The 20,831-nt window shown below is 37.8% G+C and overlaps 1 protein-coding gene and 1 long non-coding RNA gene across 9 annotated transcripts in view; one reads left to right on the forward strand and one right to left on the reverse strand.

Annotated features, from left to right (window-relative positions):
- Raskol (Ras GTPase-activating protein raskol) overlaps window positions 1-20,831 on the forward strand; it is a 219,324-nt gene that overhangs the window by 169,361 nt on the left and 29,132 nt on the right. The window lies entirely within an intron of this gene.
- The window catches only part of LOC139773725 (uncharacterized), a 224,215-nt gene continuing 204,709 nt past the window's right edge, over window positions 1,326-20,831 (reverse strand). Inside the window, exon 3 of the long non-coding RNA XR_011718410.1 lies at window positions 1,326-1,558. This is a non-coding gene — a long non-coding RNA (uncharacterized lncRNA). The remainder of the gene's footprint in view (window positions 1,559-20,831) is intronic.

Consider the following 20,831-nt stretch of genomic DNA (forward strand, 5'->3'; position numbering starts at 1 on the left):
AAGTCATTAAAACATCATATGAATTGCCATATAATGACCAAAAGAATAAAAATCGACATAGATATTCGTTAATCAGTTAGAATTTGAAACTATTTAAAAAAATTATGATTACAAAATAATGCTAAATTGAAACGTCTATAGAAATAAATAACGTTTATTACCTTCAGTTACTACTTTTAATAAGTTTGACGAAGCATTTCAATGATTTTTTATTTGATAATGAGAGATCTAATCTCAACTGATTATTTATAAAAGAAAAAAAAGAACGCAATTCTGAAAATACACAATTGTACTGTCGATTTCTGTAACTTCTGAGAAGCTGCTTGTCTCGAGATGTGAGAAATGTGACGTTTTACACGTCTTTGTGTGCTTCAAATCACACCACCGATTGTTTGAAATCTGCGCCTCGAAATGAGCCTCCATATTAATTTGCATAATTACGTTGCTCGATAAGGATCATCCTCTATTGTTAGGATTTTCATGCACGGAAAAGAGTTGCGTGACCTATATGTCTTCGTGCTCCTATGTACACACATAGAAATGGTTGGGCCTGATTCGCGAACAATGAACGCATAAAGAGCGCCCTTAATCCGCAAAAATGTGTCCCTTTGTGACAGCACGATTCGTGCGCCGCCCTTCCATCTCCCTTCTGATCGCTTTAAAAGCTATTTTATGGCGCGGATTTAGGTGAATGTTCTGACTGACATCCCTACCGCTCTGCGGCCCACCACCGTTAAAGTTAAACTTTTTTCGAGCTTTGTTGCACCTTGTTTGTGAGAACGTGCGAACGCCGTCCTATCGACGCTGCATCCTATCAGCCGCTCCTCTTTCTCGTTGCATCTGCATAATTCACCGAATCGATCCGACGAGCCTCTTCTGATAGTTTATTTAGAAAGATGACGCTATTGAATCCCAGAAATAGCATACCCAAGTTGATCTATATCGCGTTAACGCTTTGATCAGACTTGATTTTCATGATTCAACGTATGTAACATTGTAAAACATGGCTAGATATGATCTCGAATATTATAACGATGAAAAAATTAAATTAAAAATTACTACTGTCTAATCATACATTAAAGTTTATTCAAGATATACAGAAGTTGTTATTAAAGTGGAATTTTCATATTTGGATAGTTAATTTAATCACGTATTTCATCGCCAGGAGAAAATATAAATCCGTCAATTCTCCGTGCGGTTTACGATGCCTCGCGGGCACCCGGTACGTGTATTTCATTTACAGTAATTCTCGCGATACCGAGGATACTACGCGAAAACGAGGCACTCGATTTGCCATGATCGTGTTCTTACCACAATCCAAGAGCGTGAATCGACTTTCGCGTCCGGATGTACTCTCGAGTCAGCCTCGACATATAGAGAGCATTGCTTTCCTCCATACTATGTTCTTAGTTCTCTCCTTAGGGCGCGCGGATGAGTCACGTTCACTCCGACGAAGACCCGTGAACTCCTGCCTCGTCATCCGCCGAGAGTAACGACCCTGACTGTGTTCCTTTTTCTCCGTCGCAAACCAGAAACCGATCCCTTGGATGTCACCTAGCTGGAAAGGGGACTCTGTTAGATGAAAATTTACTGGGTCAGAAACGCGAATTTCCGGAAGATGCTGCTGAGATAGCTGATTCAGACGTGCTGATTCAGACTCGTCACGAATGTAATTCTTTTCGATTATAATAAATATTAAAAAGGAAACAATACCTTCAAACATATTATTAACATTACAGATTCAAATACAGACGTTAGTCAAATTTCTATTTGATATTTTAATGGTGCAAAGTGATTCTTTGGTTCGTTAATTGTATTAATTGCTCTCTTTACTGAAAGTATTAGTTTACATTATGTCAATAGGCTTATGGATCGATCACAACTTCCACTTTTATTAATGAAAATTGACATCATGTTTGAAGTGATGATTAAAAGAGACACATAAGAAAACATGCATTTACGATAATTACGTTTTCGATTCACACCGTCTGCGTCATAAGTATATCCGCGTCAGTATAAATTTCTTGCGCCATTCTTTTTCATCGGGCGCTGTAGCTCTCGGAGGCTTATTTAAAGTTCTTCCCCTAGCGCAACTTTCGAAGTTTTCGCCCCAAAGCCAATATTTTTTTCTCTATATCCTCGCGAATATCTTCTCGGCAAAGATTTATCGTCAATAGGATTTTTCCAAGAAATATTTGCTTCTGTCTTTGGATAGAAAATAATAAAGAATTATATATATATGTGTGTGTGTTGTAAATTATACTCTTTTTTACAATTTAAATTACTCTTGATGATAAACCATATTAATAACATCCATCGTTAAGTCAATACTTAAGCCGGCATTCATAGTTCTTATTTCAAGATCGTCTTAAGTAATGTCTTAAGATGCTAATACGGCTCTGTGATTGGTTTTATGATATCTTAAGATTGTACATAAGATGGTCTTAAATATAAAAACCGATTATGAATACCGTCCTTAGAGAAATATGCTTCAAAATAACATATATTCCTCACATATTCTTCTATTTTCAAACCGCGGAATGGTGTTGCCACTGTGTATTATCTCAATGTTTTCGTTCGAGGAAAAAATCATGATAAAAATTACGCATGACTCGCGCGTCCATGAATGAAGCTGCGCAGCAAACGCAACGTGCAAAGGCATAATAGTAGACTACAGAACTGGGACATATCCGGCAAAAGTAACGCGTGAACGCGTAAAAGCGACGATGAATAATACGCGTATAAGTCAGATTAGCGTTATTATATTATGCCGGTTTTCCCTCGTGAAAGGTTCGGCGATGCGTTCAGCCGGGAAAGCGAATGGTCGCGTGCATCTGGGAAAAGTCGCGTTTATTAATTTTCGCAATCTCACGCTGTCTGTTTGTCCGTAAGCGGAACAAGCGCGCGTGCTTCTTAATTACGAAGCTAATTAATTGGCCGTTAAGAACATTAGCCTTCTTAGATTCTTCACGGTCGCGTAACAGCGGGATCGCCAGCTGTCTCGCGATTAAGGCTAGATACGAGAGATATCATACGAATTCAATTTCGTTTTTGTCGCTCGCATTTATGATGTCGCATCTTCAGTGAAAGGTTTAAAAATCTGAAACATTTTAATTTCGTTTTTGTCGCTCGTATTTATGATCGTATCTTCAGTGAAAGGTTTAAAAATCTGAGGCATCCGTGACAAAGTATCCTGATTTATTATTTATAAGCGTTCACTAATAATTGTAAACTGAGAAATTACTGAGAAAGATATTCCGTTTGACAATATTCTGTCGTAACGTCCGTAACCGTTGAAGACTGACACGTCCACGAATGACGATAATAAATTATTATTTCACGCCAAACTAAATGTACATATATATATGGCCAAGAGGCATTCGTCATATGCTGCCAACAAGGTCGGCAATAAAAGTAACGGTGGCGGCAATAAAGCGCCTTTTACCGATATTATCTGCCGCGCGCCAGGAACTTACGGTCAAACGCCTTTCTCCTTACTTGTATACCCGTTCCGCTTCTCCTCCGGAGGGAAGCATAGGCCCTTTACATGCGTGCGTCATGCGATAGAAAACGAGACGATAAGAAATAGAGCGTGCACTTGCACGTATCACCCGGTCCGACGAATAAGTGGCGGCGTACACAACGGCGGGTCAAACGAACGATGAATCACGCGTGGTGCGACCGTAACTCTCGAAATGCTCTGTTCCCCTTCGCGGCAAAATACATAATTAAAGCGGGCGTCGGACCAAAAGCCGTCTCTCTGAATCAACTTGTGAATAAAGGGCCACCATCCTGTTTTCCCGGAGAATTCTCTTACAATTAGTCATGCATGTATATTGCAAGATTGTCTATGCGCACGTTTAACACATCAGGCCGGCTAAATATCTGAAATAACTGTTAAGGTTCGGTATAGAATTTTATGATAAATTAGATATATGCATTACATGATGTATACCGAATTATTTGTACATTAGCCGTGAAAAACAGAAAATTTGTATTTTATTTTATAAATTACAGAAAATTAGCATTGACTAAGCACTACTAGCGTCTACGTAACAAAGTAGATCGTTATGTTTATTTAAAGTAAATATTGTAACTTGCTATTTCGTGTTTCCTCTTATCTGAAACATATATTTTCTACGAATAATAGGAAGGAAAACATTTTCATGCATACGTAAGTGCGTGATAATTTATCGCGTGTCGAGTCACTTTCGCTTGTAAAACTCGATTCGAGTTCTCCGACTATTAATCCGGTATATCCTGTAACCGTTCTCTCACTCTTTCTCTCCACATACGCTCTAACGAGCGCGATATCTGCGTTTTGTGCGTCAATATTCAATAGACAGTATGGAGCTTGGAAAACGACTAAAAGTCTTGAGTAAGAATCTGACGCCTCTCGAGACATTAACAGACTAAATTCCCACTATACTCGCGACGTTTTCGGGCCACTTCTCGGGAAATCACCGCCGCTTTTTCGACACACCATGTATTTCTTGTCAGTCTCTCATTTATCACTGTCGTTCGCTCTAACACTTGGTTCGTCTCAAGCGTGATCACGGCTGAATGGCCTTCTTTTGTCGCTCGAGAAGTGGAGTCATGCACTGTTACTACAATTCACCTCGAAAGAGCTAACAAATGGTGTAATAAAGATTAAAAAACGGCGTCAATGAGACATGTGTCGATACTTAATTAGTAATCGATATAACTCTTGGCAGGTTGCTGTAAATTGATGAAACATTATTAATATATCCTTCTGAAAAATGATTGCACTTTTGAATGAACCATCGCGAAAAAAGCATGTGATGTAAAAAAAATTTAGAAATGGTTCTAATTTTGATGTATGTATGACATCGCAGATTGCATTCGCAAATAATGTCAGTGATTGTATGTGAGTAATAAGGATATATAAGAAACATAATTATCTGAAATAGATTTTTATTCAATTTAAATTGTATTACATTGAAAATATTTCATATTAACACGAGTTCATTTATTTAAAAACTGCAGGATAAAAATCACGAAGTTTTAAACCGAAGTTTCATGAAAAGTAATAAATATAATCAGCGCAATTTCTGAAATTTCTGACCACATTTTCTTGCGATTTTTTAAATAGTTTACTCAAAAGACTGGCAATACGACAATTCGTACAACTTTTCATACTAAAACGAAATACTGATGGTTCTTTTTCTTTTCTGTTTCAGGTGAGTTTAAAAAGAGGATTTCTATGAAACAAGGGACAATGTCCACACCCATTCCAGAGAAGTATACGCTTCTGTTTCTTTTTCATTTTGCTCGAAACAAACACACATCTATGATGAATAATGGCCATGGAATGGCCATGGAAATGCATTATCACAATTGCTTGTATTGCGCTTTATGTCACCACGGTAGGAAATATTATTTTTGCGCGTTCCCTTGTGAAACCAAGTATTATTGCGTGGCGATAATGCAGACAGAAAATCGATTAAATCTACCATTTTCGCACTTCCTATTATACATTGGAACAGAACGCCAGAAATAACTGTATAATCGAAATGTATTCTATTTCGAAGAGGGTAATGCACTCCTACAGCCAGTTTGACAGCCTCAACTAAATTATTCTTGAAATTGGCGTTAAGTCCATTAAAAAAAAATCGATTGTTTTTATCTTTCTTCTCACACTACAGAAAAGGGCTATTATCAAAGATACTTAATTGTAAAAAGATTAAATGCTTTTAGATTTCAATAGACACTCTTTTTCGTGAAGTTTGAATTTTATAATACTTATATTTAAAACTGACTTTGATGGCTTATTCGCGAGAGCTTTATCACGACTTTAATACAACTCGAAGAAACCACTACAAAATCAGCAAAATGTTAGGACGAGTTCTCAAAGCTCCTGTTTTACAGCTGCGTTTCTGCTGTCTCGCGTCAGCACGGTTTTATTGGAGACCCGGTACTTTTATATCTCGCGAGAGTATACATACGCACACGAGCGAGTGTATCGCATCTGATCCACGCCTCTTCTCGCGCTATCGCGAGGAAGCAGATGTACGAATAATTAATCGAGTCTGTCGTAACAACCGATGCTCCAGGTTCACGAGTTACGTGGAACGTATATGCTTACATGTATTTTTTTTTTAAATAAGATTACACGTCATTAACGCGATAATTAAATTTCTAATTAATAATGCTAAATATTATATTTATGATTTACAAAGAAATCAACTATAATACTTTTTTTTAGTAATAATTCAAAAATAATTATAAATTTAGTAGTGATAGCTCTTTATTATATGGCAACTGTCTTATATAACATCAGTTTTTGTATATATATTTATTTATACATTGTATATAGATATGAATAGAAGTTAAAGCTTTAAATGGCAATTTCCAGGCTATTTTCGAAATCCAAACATGAAGGAAAAAATATCTAATATTGTTAAAATAAGAATAAAATAAAAATAAGAATCTAATATTATTCCACAACATATGTGCCGGATAGTGTTATTAAAATGTATGTTATTCAAAGGTAGACAGGCAAATTGATTCCGCGCGGAATAACAGCTACGATACTCTCGACTGCAATATACTTTCTGCCTGTTTTTACCGTGTTGCACTTCGAACAGCCGTGATTTAAGTCATCGTCAACTTATCCGGGCCATGGTGCATTTTCTTTGTATAGTACGTTCTTTGTAGCGCTTTGTAGCGCAAGTAACTGGCGAGAACAACGTTACGCATTACTGCGTTCTTTTTTTGAAGTTGCGAATCAGAAATACACGCGACGTAGGTACGCGACGGGCAAGAAAAATTGCGTGAAGAGCATGGGAACCAAAAAACTCACGAAGAGAAGAGAGAAACGGCAAGAGAGAGATAGGGCATTGACGGAGGAAAGTATTATAACCATAAGTGTCGATGATCTCAGCCTCGCGTGTGCGCCAAGTGGAGTGCAACTGGGCTCGTGACTTATTGCTTAGGCATTTAGAGGGGAAGTTAATGTGTAGAAAAAGAGAGAGAGAGAGAGAGAGAGAGAGAGAGAGAGAGAGAGAGAGAGAGAGGAGAAAGGATCTGGTTTAGAGAAACAGAGACGGAAGGGAAAATATGTGCACGCTCTCCAAGTGTGTGGTCGCCGTTGCTTAATTACGCTCGACTCGTGAAGTACTCGGGAATACTCGAAGGTGAACGCGTCTGCAGTCGCAGAAATTGAACTAATTACCGCTATCGCACAGTGAGTCGTGCATCTCTTGAGTTGTCTCTCGAGAACGCGGTCGATCCCTCGTTTGTAGCGAGGATCAACGGATATCGACTCGTATTTTCCGACAATTAATTTAGATCGTCTCGTGGGATCTGCTCGGCAATTAATTTCTTTCTTAGGAACGCGAACGAAATTAATGTCAATTGAAACTTCGAGAGGGATATGTCTGTACGAAGGGAAAAATGTACTCTCTTCACAATAAACCTTGCACCATAAAAATTGATTCTACTATTGACTTTAAAATTGGCAGGAAGTCTTATTGTTTTCTTTTTACTAGAATTTAATCAGATATAGCTTAACTATTTTGGCTTCACTCTAAAATTAATTAGAATCTAAAACATTTTAGCATTTAATTTAAAATACAAACATTTCATATTTGAAGATTTATTAAGGATCAAAATTTCAAGAATAAACTTTCTATTGTATTTGAATAGTATATCTATGTGCCATTATTTTACAACATATCCGAGATTTTAATAGTCGACGACAAACAGTTTCGTATTAAACCAGTTTTGTAATTTGTTTTTGTGTTTTATATATTTTGCATGCATTCTCATTAGAATGCACTTCACACACGTATGTAACGCCGTAATATATCTAGTGGTATACATACATATCTGTGCTCACTGCACGTTTGTACAAAATTACAAACAATTGCTGCATCTGCAGATAGATTAATGTTGTCATTCTTTCTGGTGGAAATTCCGCATTTTTTCCGAAAGTAGATAATGTTTTAGTGTACAAATTGGTGTACCTTAAACACACTATCATTTTTATTGTGAAATTACTCCTATATTATAATTTAATTCTAATAATATTATTAGATGAATTAGATTATTAAATTGTAACAGAGACGTTTCTTGAAATTGTTTTCGGATTAATTGCATTATATAACGCCTCACGGCGTGTTTCGCATTCTTATGCGTGTTACGGAGATCGAATTGTAAACAGAATCGTGCGCGCGATGCATTTTCCAGAATACGTTAAAGATACTTTATATGCCGAACTCGTGCCTCCTGACTTTACTAACACGCGGCAGACGCAATTTTTCTGATCTTCCAATTTCTATCACGTCTAAGTACGACAAAAGCGCGACGTGTATTCGCATAATTAAAATTTTTAAGATTACAACGTTCAGCCAACTGCTGCGTCAAATCATTCGCATTAAACTATCGTCTTTTGTGGTTATATCACTAACGATTGCTCTGTACACTGTTAAATATTAAAGGATGAAATTTAAACCGATACCTTGAATAACATTTTTTGTTATTTTTAACTACCATGTGTCTTGAAATTTATTATTTTAACACAAAACAGTATTATTTTAACTCCATTAGTTTACTAAAATTGACATTGTTTTAATTATAAATTAACATATTGAGCAGTGGCGACCTATAGGAACGGTTAAAAATGTCTCAAATTAAGTACAATTTGACACTACGAATTTAACAGTGTACCGATGAATCTGAGCGCTCGATATAGATCGATGATTGTTTCGGACAATTAAGCTCGATTTGTCCTGACCGTATCGGAGTCCTGATAAGCTATCTCCAAACACCGTCAGTTTCGCATTGTTATTTTGTCTCCTCATAATCGTCGTTCCTTTTTCTTTCTTCTTTTTTTTTTGCATTCATTCGGGATCGGCATGTGTTCGCGCACCTGCAGCGGCTCTCTCGCCTGGAGAAGAACGCGCGGACGACACTTATGTTCGTCTTCGCACCGTGCCTCTCTCGAAAAAGGCGGAACGCATCTGCTTGAGAACGTCGAGGGTCGCGTGCCCGACTGCGTTCCAATTACGCTTAATTATTATCGCGATAATCGGCATTACCGGAGCGGAATGTCGTGATCGGCGGTGTAGATAAGTGGCTCGCGCTCGAAGCGTGCTGCTCATCCCGTTCCCTCATTATTTAACCGTATTTGACGTTCCCGTTCGCCGTCGTGACGATTCGTGGCACAAGATAATCCGCGAAGGGGTATGCGGTATGCACAGTGGAAAAAATACGCAAATAACCAGCGCTATTCGCGTATACGCCGACTAGAGATGTGGCGTTTTCAACTCGACGAGGCTGGAGGATGGCACTTGGGTCATTTAAGTAATTAAAATTACCATTTACGGCACCTGCGTCACATATTCGTTAAACTTAGAGTTACTTAAAATATTGGTGAAATGGTTTGCGTGCTTCCGCGCATAAAAATGGAAATGGGAAAGTTTCTAAATAGATAACACTTAAGTAAGGAACGTTTCATCGTTATTAGTAGAGCCTTGAAAGTAGTACATATACAGTGCAGCAAAGTGAATGCTATCGAAGTGTGATACATGCAACCTGACTGAATATAAATATAAATATTATTCAAATGATTGAAAAAGGTCTTGCAATCTATAAACCAAGAAAGACTGTCGCTATAAAGAGAGAGAAGAGACACGTTTCATTTGCCGGGACAGCCGTCAGCGTGAATAGCCTGCCATGATAAAACATATGGTTTGAAGAAGAATAATGGCAAAAGTGATCACGGCATCGCGCGGCAAACAAATTTCCGGTCGTTTACTGGCAGACGTGTTAACGTTTCTCCAGGATTCTCTGTGAACGTGTTCTGTGCTCTGATTTAAATCGTACTTATCCTCGATGAATTATAAATTGAAGGAAACTATAATAACTCTATCTGGACATCCTGTATGTTAGCCATTCCTTCTAATAGCCATCGAGACACATGTAATTATATTGCCCGCATAGATTCGAGGTCACGCGAGCTTGGCAATCTTACCCATGTATTTACGCGCATTTGCGTTTCCTGGATAAACGATCATGAATTTTTCAATCGTTAAAATGATTTCAGTATTTGATGCAACAATGCTTTTACCCACTTTTCCCAGAACTTGAAAAAAAAAATCTTATTTGATTGATAATCAACTTCAACGGTGGCAAAAGATTTAGGAAAATTGAACCTAGACTCAACTGGTTCTCGGTCTATTTAACTCGCGTTAAATTACTGTTGCACTTAATTCTTCGATTAGCATCGTTCGACATAAATCTTTTGGCCCTTGCCGCGTTTTTCCGCGAGCACGAGCTCGCTGACACGGAAATAAAATGTATGGAACCCTCGTAGCGTTAACGACGGCGATTTATCGCGAACTGTGAACGATCGTTAGAGCCCAGTGTGCGCCGGTCGAACAACGCGTATGGTTGTACGTATGAGAGCCGGAGTATGATTCATGATTAAAGGTATATCTCACACCATAACGACGATTGCCACTTCATGGAACGTGGTTTAAACGGATTTAGGTGATATCGTTCCAAGAGTTTTGATGCAATTTGTGCTACAAATTAGAATGTGAAAGAAAATTATCGATATTTTACAAGATATTTATTATTCATATCGAAAGAAAAATGTTGAAATCATTTCGAAAGAAAATTATGGATAATTAGTGATGTTTTAATTTTTCTCTATAGAAAATTTTTAATATTTAACACGCATACATTAACTTTTGACCAGCGATTGGGTCATTCAAGATGAGTATTCGTTAGTTTTCGAAGATTAATCTTACATCCTCTTTATATCGCAAGGAATGTAAAAAATCAAACTGTTACTCTTTTGCTATTTTATATATTATATTTATACGCGGAACGACTTTTTGATTATCTAATAGAGTATGGATCAAGATGATTTGTTTATAATCTTTCAAAAGATACGTCTTTGGAGGGTTAAATCAATATTTAATCAAACATTCCATCTAAACTCTAAAAAAATAGAGTTCCTTCAATTTCGATGAATAATAGATCCAGTTGAAACAATTCTGTTATTTAATTATGATACAAAAGATTAGGGAATTGTATTTAATCGTGCATATAGCTCTAAAATTATTTGCTTGAACATTAAACGAAGTATTTATTGTAGATCGATTAATTAGATAGACTATATTCTTGAAAATAAGATCACACTGATAAAATACTTTGATCCTTAATAAGTCTTCAAATATAAAATGTTTGTGTTTTAAATTAAATGCTAAAATGCCTTTCTACCCTAATTAAATTTTCTCATTAGTGGAATAAATGCTGATTCCAGTATTTATCTTATCCATTTTCGGCGCGGAGAATCGCTGCGTTTTCGATTGGGGGATTTATTAATCCATTAACGTACGCCCTCGGGCAGACCTTAATACAAACATCGTTAGAGATATCGGTTGGCACGCTCGCTCTATTTGCGGCCCGAAAGGGCTTACGCCAGCCTAATTTATCCGCGTATCATTCAATTCGAGCTTAGTGGCACGAATGTCGAATGGCAAGTATGCTCCCCGAAATGCACAACGACGCTTGTACGAGGGCCCTCGCTTTATTTCTCTTCATTCACGCGCAGGAACACCGGCACTAAACCCGAGCGCCCATAAAAGCCCTATCGAGTGGTCTCGGCCAATGAAGGGAGGAAGAACGAGAGAAAGCCCTTTCAGTCGGAAATACAAAGCGCATGTACTACGCATCTAGCTCTACTAATCGAGTGCACGAGCCGCGTAAAACGAGCGTTTAGTGTCAACGTACGAAACCACGTGGTCCTTTGATTCACGAAGTGAACGCTGAAGATCCTCGATAGAAATGCCGCAAGATCCACATTCGCCATCTTTTGAACTATCCTTAAATAACGACAGATATATTTGAGTGTCCCAGTTACTTTGTGCGCCCGAATATAAAATGTTATAAAAAAGAAACTTATTTAATATTTCTTTGAAAGGAGTTCCTAATTTATTTCTATCTTAACGCCTAAGATAAATCGCGGAGTAAATTTTATTCAGTGGTAAAAAAAACGATCTTGCAAAAAAAAAATTTATAGATATAAAATAATATTTTTTGAGAGATTGTTTGATTTAAATTACTTAATTATTTTTCGTTAATTTAGATAAACGATGAAAGCGATCGGGAAAATATAAATTTTCTACCTGACCTCGCACACCGATGCCGCGATGCGGCGATTGCATCGGAAATATGGCAGTCACCGCGTAGCATCGCTGCGAATCAGAGATGCGCGCCTGGAGCTGCCCGCTGGACCCACATAGCGAGATAAAGCACGTTTACCTGGAAGGGAATAATTATTCGGCGCAAACCAGTTTCGCGAACACGACGCGCGCCTGTGTACAAAGGAGGAGGGATCCTCGCTTCGAAAATACCGTCGGATCGTGTTCGAGCCGTGGGACATGGCGTTTCTGTCGGGCGGAGGGTCGATTCCGTTTTAATTAAACGTCGGCTTACGCCGCGCGCCGTAAATCGCCGCGCCGACGCCGGGCTCTCCTCGTCGCGCGTTTTCGAATTAATCTCGATTTTCGCCCGGAGGTGCGCAACGCATTTCGCGCGTCGCGCGCGAGAAACGAGCCACCTCGTTCGTCCGCGGCGGCGGAAACGATAAATTCTCCGGGGGTCTTCTAATAATTCCCGCGCGCGCATCTCCTCCCGCGCGTTCTCGCGGCATCTTAACGTGTATTCAGACCACTAAGATGCGGGTGTTTCTTTGTGACTCGAAAAGATGAACCAGAAAAAACCAGAATATATATACCAAATCCTGCTAAACAGTTATCATTAGATTATTTAATCTTTCTGCTTACTTAGGGTGTTGTTTTTCTTAAATATTTAGTTAACAACTTGAAAGTCTTTTACCTTTTAGGTATAGAGTCTAAATTTTTTAGTATACACGCGATTCAAAAAAGGATAGGAAAAAAATGTTAAAAACGTTGGTGACAACGATAAATATAGAATGATATAAAATATCGATATGAGATGTTTGTACATTTGTTCTTGTAAATTATACATAACTAGGTATTTAAATAAGGGGTAACGCGAGAATATATATACGCATGGGAAACGCGTTGTGCGCATTTAACTCCCCTCTTGTTTAATGAAATTCTTTATCTATGCAATCAAGTCATTGAGAAACGCGTGGCACGAGTTCGCGGGTTAATAACTGGTTACGATGTCCGTCCGCGAACTACTGTTCTCGTAACAGCTGGCCATTACGTAATTAAGGCACGTGAGGAGAGACGCCGACTTTTAATTCCCGCGTATCTAAAATAGTCGTGTATCCAAACGGCGCGTAACTTCCGCTGCGCATAATCGTCTATAATTTCTCATGAATATAATCGCGCTGCTTTACAAATCGACCCTTCCGTTGTTAAGATCTAACCATGAACATATAATGTCATGAGATACGAGACATGTATCGTGAAATAACACACAATCATTGTGTCTATTTTTGTAACGAGCTGTTTATAATTAAAAATAGGCATCAAAACTAAATAGAAAATATATTGAATAAGTTTTTGCGTCTAGACTTTTCAAAATCTATCGACATTAAATCAATGAGCATACCGTTCTCCGAAGACTACTTACTGGAAAATTAACATGCGTATTCTTTATCATTATATTTCTTTATACACTTGAAATTTTTTGTTGTTCCCATTCTAGATCTGAATGAACTTTTAGTTAGAATTTGATAACATCTAGAGATCTCAGGCACATGTGTGATTAAAAACATTTCCACGTAAATACTGAATCTTTGTTTCTAGGATTCATTTTTTATCGGATTTTGTTATCAAAGTTTATGATTATATCAGTTATTGTAGAATATGATAGTTTATATTTCCTATTGTCATAGGTTTCGTTTTTCTATTTTATAATTTTTATAATTTGGAATTTATTACTTGGATGTTGATTCATACATATGCTATTTCTGAAATTAGTTAATTTTTGACCAATCTTATATACCATTCTTATCTTAGGTTTCCTAGAAGTTGAGTAATCTCTATGCATGCTCTATCTTGTAAATTTCTGTCGTCTTTGGTTTTTTCACGCATTTGATTGCACGTTGCAAGACTTTCCTTTAAAGTTTTTATTTTATTTCCCGCAAAATTTCTCTCTTTCTGGAAAATTAAATTTCCTGTCGTCTTTCCTATATTGTCCTTCCTATATTTTGAAAAAGATTAAAATTATTGCAACCTAGCTCGCTAAGTGATTATTCAACATGTGTGCTTCTCGATTTTTGTTTCCCGCGCTCTAGAGCGGCATGACTTCGAGTTGCGTGAAAGAAAACAATCAAGGAGTCCGCAAGGCGTAATAAGATAATATGAGATGAATTACGTTCCGCTGAGTAATTATTATTTTCTTGAAGCTGTCACTTGCCAGTAAGAAAAATAAATATGATTAAATATAGGTCGTTATGTGAAACTTTTTCACTGGGAAATTAAAATTTACGTACGTAAAGTAATTTTTGAATTACGTTTATTTTTCGATCGAGTAAACTTCGAGACTATTTCGATCGACTTGTCAAGCCAGCATTTTCCATATCGCCAATTGTAATATCGAAAGCGATTAAGACGTGTAAAGTCCGTATCGCGCAGAGAAAGTTTCTTATCCGGTTTCTGACTTCAGGAACTAAAATCTTTGTCTTTGTTTTATTCAATTTCTTCAGTTAGCGTTGCGCTTGCACGCAATCCTTTCACCATAATTTCTTTTCTCAAGACAATATACATATACATATTTCTCAAGTAAAGTTGCTTTATAATGATCCTACAGTTACATGTGTAATATTGTTACATAAGCATATAATCGTTTATAATCTGCATAATTTACGAGATATATTTTATACTACGTCAGTGTTTCATTACAATTGCGCGAATACTTATCGCACAAACGTAATTATTATCTCATACTCTTGTATAGTTTGAACCATATTATATTCTAAAGAACGAAGAAAGCATGTACTTATATGAAGATCTATTTATTGTTTATATGACAATGTTTTGAACATTGCGTAAGAGCCGGTTTTTTTTTTTCAAGCATAATGGACACTCGCAAGTTTAAGCGTGTTACCTGAGTTCCAGCAACTTAGATAAGGTTCCCAGCACTCCTGCGTAACCAGCGAAATCTCGTAATACTTTTTTACGAGAGTATTGCGTGCAGTGCGGCGTGTTGCCAGCGTTTTAGAAATGCGTCAAGCATTTCCTGGACGTTGCGCGCGGTTCCGCAATCGCACTGTACAGAATGTCCCAGGCCTAACAAATCTTTTATCCGTGGAGTTCTTCAGTCTTATCTTGGCATCAAATGTTTTTCCTCTCTTAAGTATCTTCGAAGTTGAGAAATCAAATATTGTAAAATCAGATTAATGTCCTATCAAATCAAACAGAGAGCAAACTTTTGCTCTCTATTGTTACTTCAGAAACTTAATTCAAAAGCCAATAAAACCCATCACATCTTCCATCCTTCGTAATCGGGAGACTCGATTCTCGATTTAACTTCGGAAAGACTTTATTAACTCCAGACGAAAGAGATTCGCAAGCAAACAATTATTTAGGATGCAACCCAAGGGAAAATATTTCTTTTAGTACAATTTTACGCGTCGCGTCGCGTTCTGAGCACGTGGCGTGCCGAGAACGCGCACGACGCGCTCCCGTAACGGCGCCAGGCAATCGCCGCCGATCCCACGCTCCTTGCATAACGTGACTGACCTACCGTACGGTCGGTAGTAGGTACAACGTAGTATCTAATATCTGGTCGGAGCTGTTGCGGCGGTGCTCGGTGAAGCCGAGCCGAAAGGAAATTCGCGCTGACGCGCGCGGATGTGGAAGAAGAGCCATTGGTGCACGGCACTTGATCAAGGTGGCATCGCAATTTTCACCAGCCGCGAATACAGTTACCGCTCGTCCTAACGGCGCTTCCTGACGGGAAGTAATTCGGTGTTCGTTTAACCCTCGTGAACTTTTACGCCCTTACGCTCAACATCACTTATACGTGTATACATATCGCGTACGCTACGGAGAGACCAATTTAACTTTATATCAATCTTATTTTATATTAATTTTGCGAAAAACGCTCTATAGTTTAAATTTACATTAAAGTTTACATTTCACGTGTCGACTATATGCAATGTCGTGCTGTATTACAAACTATAATGGAACATGATATAATCATTCAATGATGTGTGCTTTGGGATAAGCATAATGTAAGCATTTTTTAAGGATTGATGGTCTGGCTTAGATTGACACGTAACATAGAGTGCTTTCTGTAATGTAACCTGGCTAAACGCGTTCGATATCTTACTCCAAATCACTACAAACCCGATTGAATGATTCTAGTAGTTTTGCACTTATCTTCCTATTAGTGCTTCGCCAGTATTTACCGTTAGCACCATTAATTAACCATCATGTATCTGCAATGGTATCTTTAGTATTGATCTATAGAGGGGAGGGAGGTATTTTTACGATAAACGTAAATAGTTTGGGGAAAAAATTGTCCCTTTCCGACAGCTGTCGCAATACCCACTTGTCCCTTTCTTGGAATTCTCCAAGCAGGCGGAGTGAGTGGGAAACCTCGATGTGCGTACGATCGGATTTGCCGAACGAAACAAGTAAAAGAAGCCGAAGGAGTCGTCGAGCAGGAAGCAGGAAGCCGCATCGCCGTGGAAGGACATGGGCATCATTAGGAGAAAGAAGCCGCGTGCGATTCCTTCAGTTCCTTTCCTTTTTTTTCCCAAGTTATGTGACGGGGAAAACTCGTTGCGGACAACGCGAAGGTTTAGTGCTTTCCTCAGAGTGGCGCATGGTCTTTCCGCATGACTGGGGACGAAATTTGCGAGATTCAGCCGAGCGACAATTTTACGACCGTTCAGTTAGTGGCTAATTAATTTTACGTTAACAAACGAATACCGAGCTCGTATGTCTGAAGAATTTCCTAGAGAAAATAAATCAACTTTCGAGTGAATTTAATTAAAAGACTCGGATGGTCCACTTTATCTAATTAAGACCATGAGATAATTGTCTTAAACACAGTGAAACTCTTTCAGCTTCAAGAATCTCTGAAAAAGCGGGTTGAACTAACGTTGTATTGAATTTTATAGCTATAAAGATTACTTTCGTGCGCCCGTAGAAATCGGAACACTGAAACATTTTATATAGGTTTCAACCTTTGCAGGAAATATTTTTAACAAGTACCTATACACGGAGAGAATTTTCTCTTAAAATTTACCCTGAAATCATGGTAATTGTGGGACAACATGTACCACCAAGAATTTTATGCGAGCTATTCTGATTAATATCTACCATAATAAAAAATATTAATATCTATTACATTAAAATATAAAATATGTTTGATTAATTTTACTAAAATATATCTAGGAAATTTCAATAATTTTGAAAAATTTACCAATCTGCTTGGTAATTTTTATCTCGTTGTTTGTAAAATGTCTTTTATATATTTTAAAAATTCCTTGGTTGCCAAGTTGTCCCAAGTTTATAGTGAATTTAAGGGTAAAATATAACAAAAAATTTTCTCCGTGTACTAAGAGTACGGATCTCGATCCGGAAATCCGAGGTACGCTAGCACGAGAGGATAAAATGGTGATGTCGGAGCTTACGTAACCGTGTCGTATTTCCTGTAAACGCTGTAATTAATTATTTATGCATGCTCGCCTTGAGTACTCGTTCCAACGAAGAGCCTTGAAATAGTTGGCCATGGTATTCGTTGAAGCTCTACTTAAGTCTCTTTACGGGAATTTTCATCAAGACAGTATTTAAGAATATATCAGTGAATTTTATTGCGTTCTGGTTAAAGATAGCGTTTAACTCTCTGTAATTATACATCGATTTCTCTCTCGCGATGTAAAATAAAAAAGAAGCATATAAATGTTGTAAATTGATGCCTTAGACGTCATTAAATGCATTCCCAGCGGATTGAAAGCCCTACCGATATTTATATACGGTAATCCGGGTTCTCTTTCTCTCTCTTTCTTTCCCTTTGATGCCGACATTTCTCATTAATATCCTTGCTATTTGATAGCAAGAATAAACTTAGATATCAGCGTCCTATTCAAAATTGGCTCCCGACTTCCGTAAGTCCTCGATTATTCATGGGAAATCATGCTCGACGATTCACGGTGTTAATACAACGCTTTTATCTGAATAAATCATGGAAAATCCGATCTCTCCGCCAGAGCGTTTAACAATCTCATCAATCATTTGTCACTGTCTTTTTGTAAAAGTCCTTAATGTTCCTGTCCGATTCATCTACGATTACATTCGCGATTACATAAGACAAGCTAGTTAATACTTTTATTTGAAATTTTATGTTCAAAAATTATATACATGTCCCTTATAAAAGATAAAGGCTGAGAGGATGTAATAGTAAAACTTTTATTTTTTTATCTCTAATTTATCTAATATAGGGATGCATGCAACTAATTACGTGAGAATGGAACATTGAGAATACTTGATAATATATAAAAGACACATAAAAGGTATTAAACAATTGTAAACTCGTCATATACACATATGTTTTGTGTGTTTTGCATTATAATCGTGATGGCTTCTGGCTATTTTCGCGCTATTATACCGATATCTTGTTACATATCTTTGTAATACAAAGCGTGTGTCGTGAAAATATATAATGTATCTTTTTATTATTACGATTATTGTCTTCTAATTACAACAGCGTAATATTTATTAAAATACGTTCTCACCATTAATAAGTAATAAAATGTTTTAAATTAATAAAAAGTTTCATCAGTAGAAGAATATTACATTAGAGTCATGCCTCTTTTATCATCTTTACGAGCATTTGTATTCGCGATAGCTTGGTTTAATTTTTATTACACTTATTCATGACAACGTAAATGTCGCCCCATTGTCGGGATTCAATTAAAGCAAAGCGCATCAGAGTACAAGCTTTTCTTTCGCGTTTCATTTCATGCGCGACGAAACGCGGGAATTATTGGTTGGTGCTACGACACGACAAAAAGGAACGGCATTATTAAAACAGAAATGACTTCAGACGGAAATTATACGTGCGGACGTGCTATCCGAAGTGGAAGGGACTCGAGCGGAGAAAACTGCGACATCTGCCCATTTTGTGCTGTCTGTGTACCGACACCTTGAAAGCCCTTTTACTCATTTGTATACCGTCCGCGGTGTGTATGCGCCTCGCATAATGCATCGAATTCCACCCGTCGAACATCGGTGGTGGTCCTGTTCGGGAAAGAAAAAAATAGTCGAGTCGTTTGGCGTAACAGTTCCTCCACATCTTCGAAATACGAAAAATATAAACTGTGTAGAAATATTTCTTCGTAACAATTTTAGGAAATTTTATTGCTATTCACCGCGTTGTTTAACGCCAAGAATTAATTAATGCGTTGAAGTTACCGAATATAGATCCTTCTATTCTATAATATCATGACAAACTATGCAGGTGCAACGGGTCGCGTGCGGTGCTGGAAGGCAAAGTTATTCGAGTCAATCCGGTAACAAGCGCCGCAAAGTTTCTATGGAATATCCGATGAGCGTAACACTTGTGGTTAGCGTAACACTTGTGGTACTCGCGATTGATCGGCATACCAGGTCGATGGAATATTTACGAGTGCATTGGCTTAGTGGGACTAAAACGTACATCCCGGTGCTTTCCAAGCCAGACTTTCCCAGACACTTCTCCTATGCAGATTATTAAGGAACGCGACCGCCAGTAAGATCGATTTGGCGCAATTTCACTCATGACGACTGTATAATTTAATGCGCTCGCCGTTCGATTTGTCTCATTCCGTGACCTGTCTCGCGCATTTCCAGTAGCATAAGTATTTTAGTTATTTTTAAACTCTGTACGAATATACAGAGAAAATTTTATATCTATTATCTCATACAGAATTTTCTCATCATATAAATATCTACGGAAATTAATTTACATCAATTTGCATAATTTATACAATCGCCAATATCCAATTATCTTTTGCACTTTGCTATTGATGATTTTTTCGCATCGTTTAAATTCGTTGAGAGATTCGCCATAAAAGCTTTTCGTAATTTATGATTCCGAGGAATAACTGCCGCGTACAAAATACAATTCTGTGCATACTTGTATACACTCGGGCGTTTTCAGGGAAAACGTTATCCCTGGGATCATCGTCGGGAAAGTATAAATATAGGGGGAGAGAAAATGTGTGTTTGTTTCGACTTTCACGTGACAAATGACTTTCGAATTTATGCGCTGTCATGTGCAGCGCCGTGTAGGTAGGTATGTACTCACCGTGGTGTCCCAAATGTGCAACTCCCTGGAGAGCGAGAGATTAGTTGCGAATATACGCGCGAATATTTATGGTCGCGCCAACAATAGCGGACGCGGTCCACAAGCGGTTTGGGCTCGCGCCACGAACGTCGATATTTAGGAATCCGTTTGTTCGAATTACAATGCGTTCTCGGCGTTCTCTTCCCGTTACGTGTACGTCGCCTTATTCAGGTGAAGCTGCGACATATCGAACGCGAACACACTGCGGCGTATGCGGAATGAACACGTCTTTGTTGGAGTTATAGACAGAACGACGTTTGTGTAAAAGTTTGTGTGACTTCTCTATATATATTATGATTATGACGCACGCAGTTTCGTGTACGTGCAGTTAAAATGAAAATTGAGTGATAAATTCGAATGTTCTAAATCGATATATCTATAAGTGAATTTGCATCACTTTGTGAAATATGTAGGATTAATTCTGCATAACATTATTATATTTTGCAATTAATTTTCACTCGATTTTACCTTTACCTTTACCAATCGAAATTTGATTATCAAGGTATTTATCACTAAAA

Source organism: Temnothorax nylanderi, unplaced genomic scaffold, assembly GCF_030848795.1.
Source record: "Temnothorax nylanderi isolate EJ_2023f unplaced genomic scaffold, tnyl_v1.0 TNYL_tig0067_pilon, whole genome shotgun sequence".
In the NCBI taxonomy this organism is placed as follows: Eukaryota; Metazoa; Arthropoda; class Insecta; order Hymenoptera; family Formicidae; genus Temnothorax; species Temnothorax nylanderi.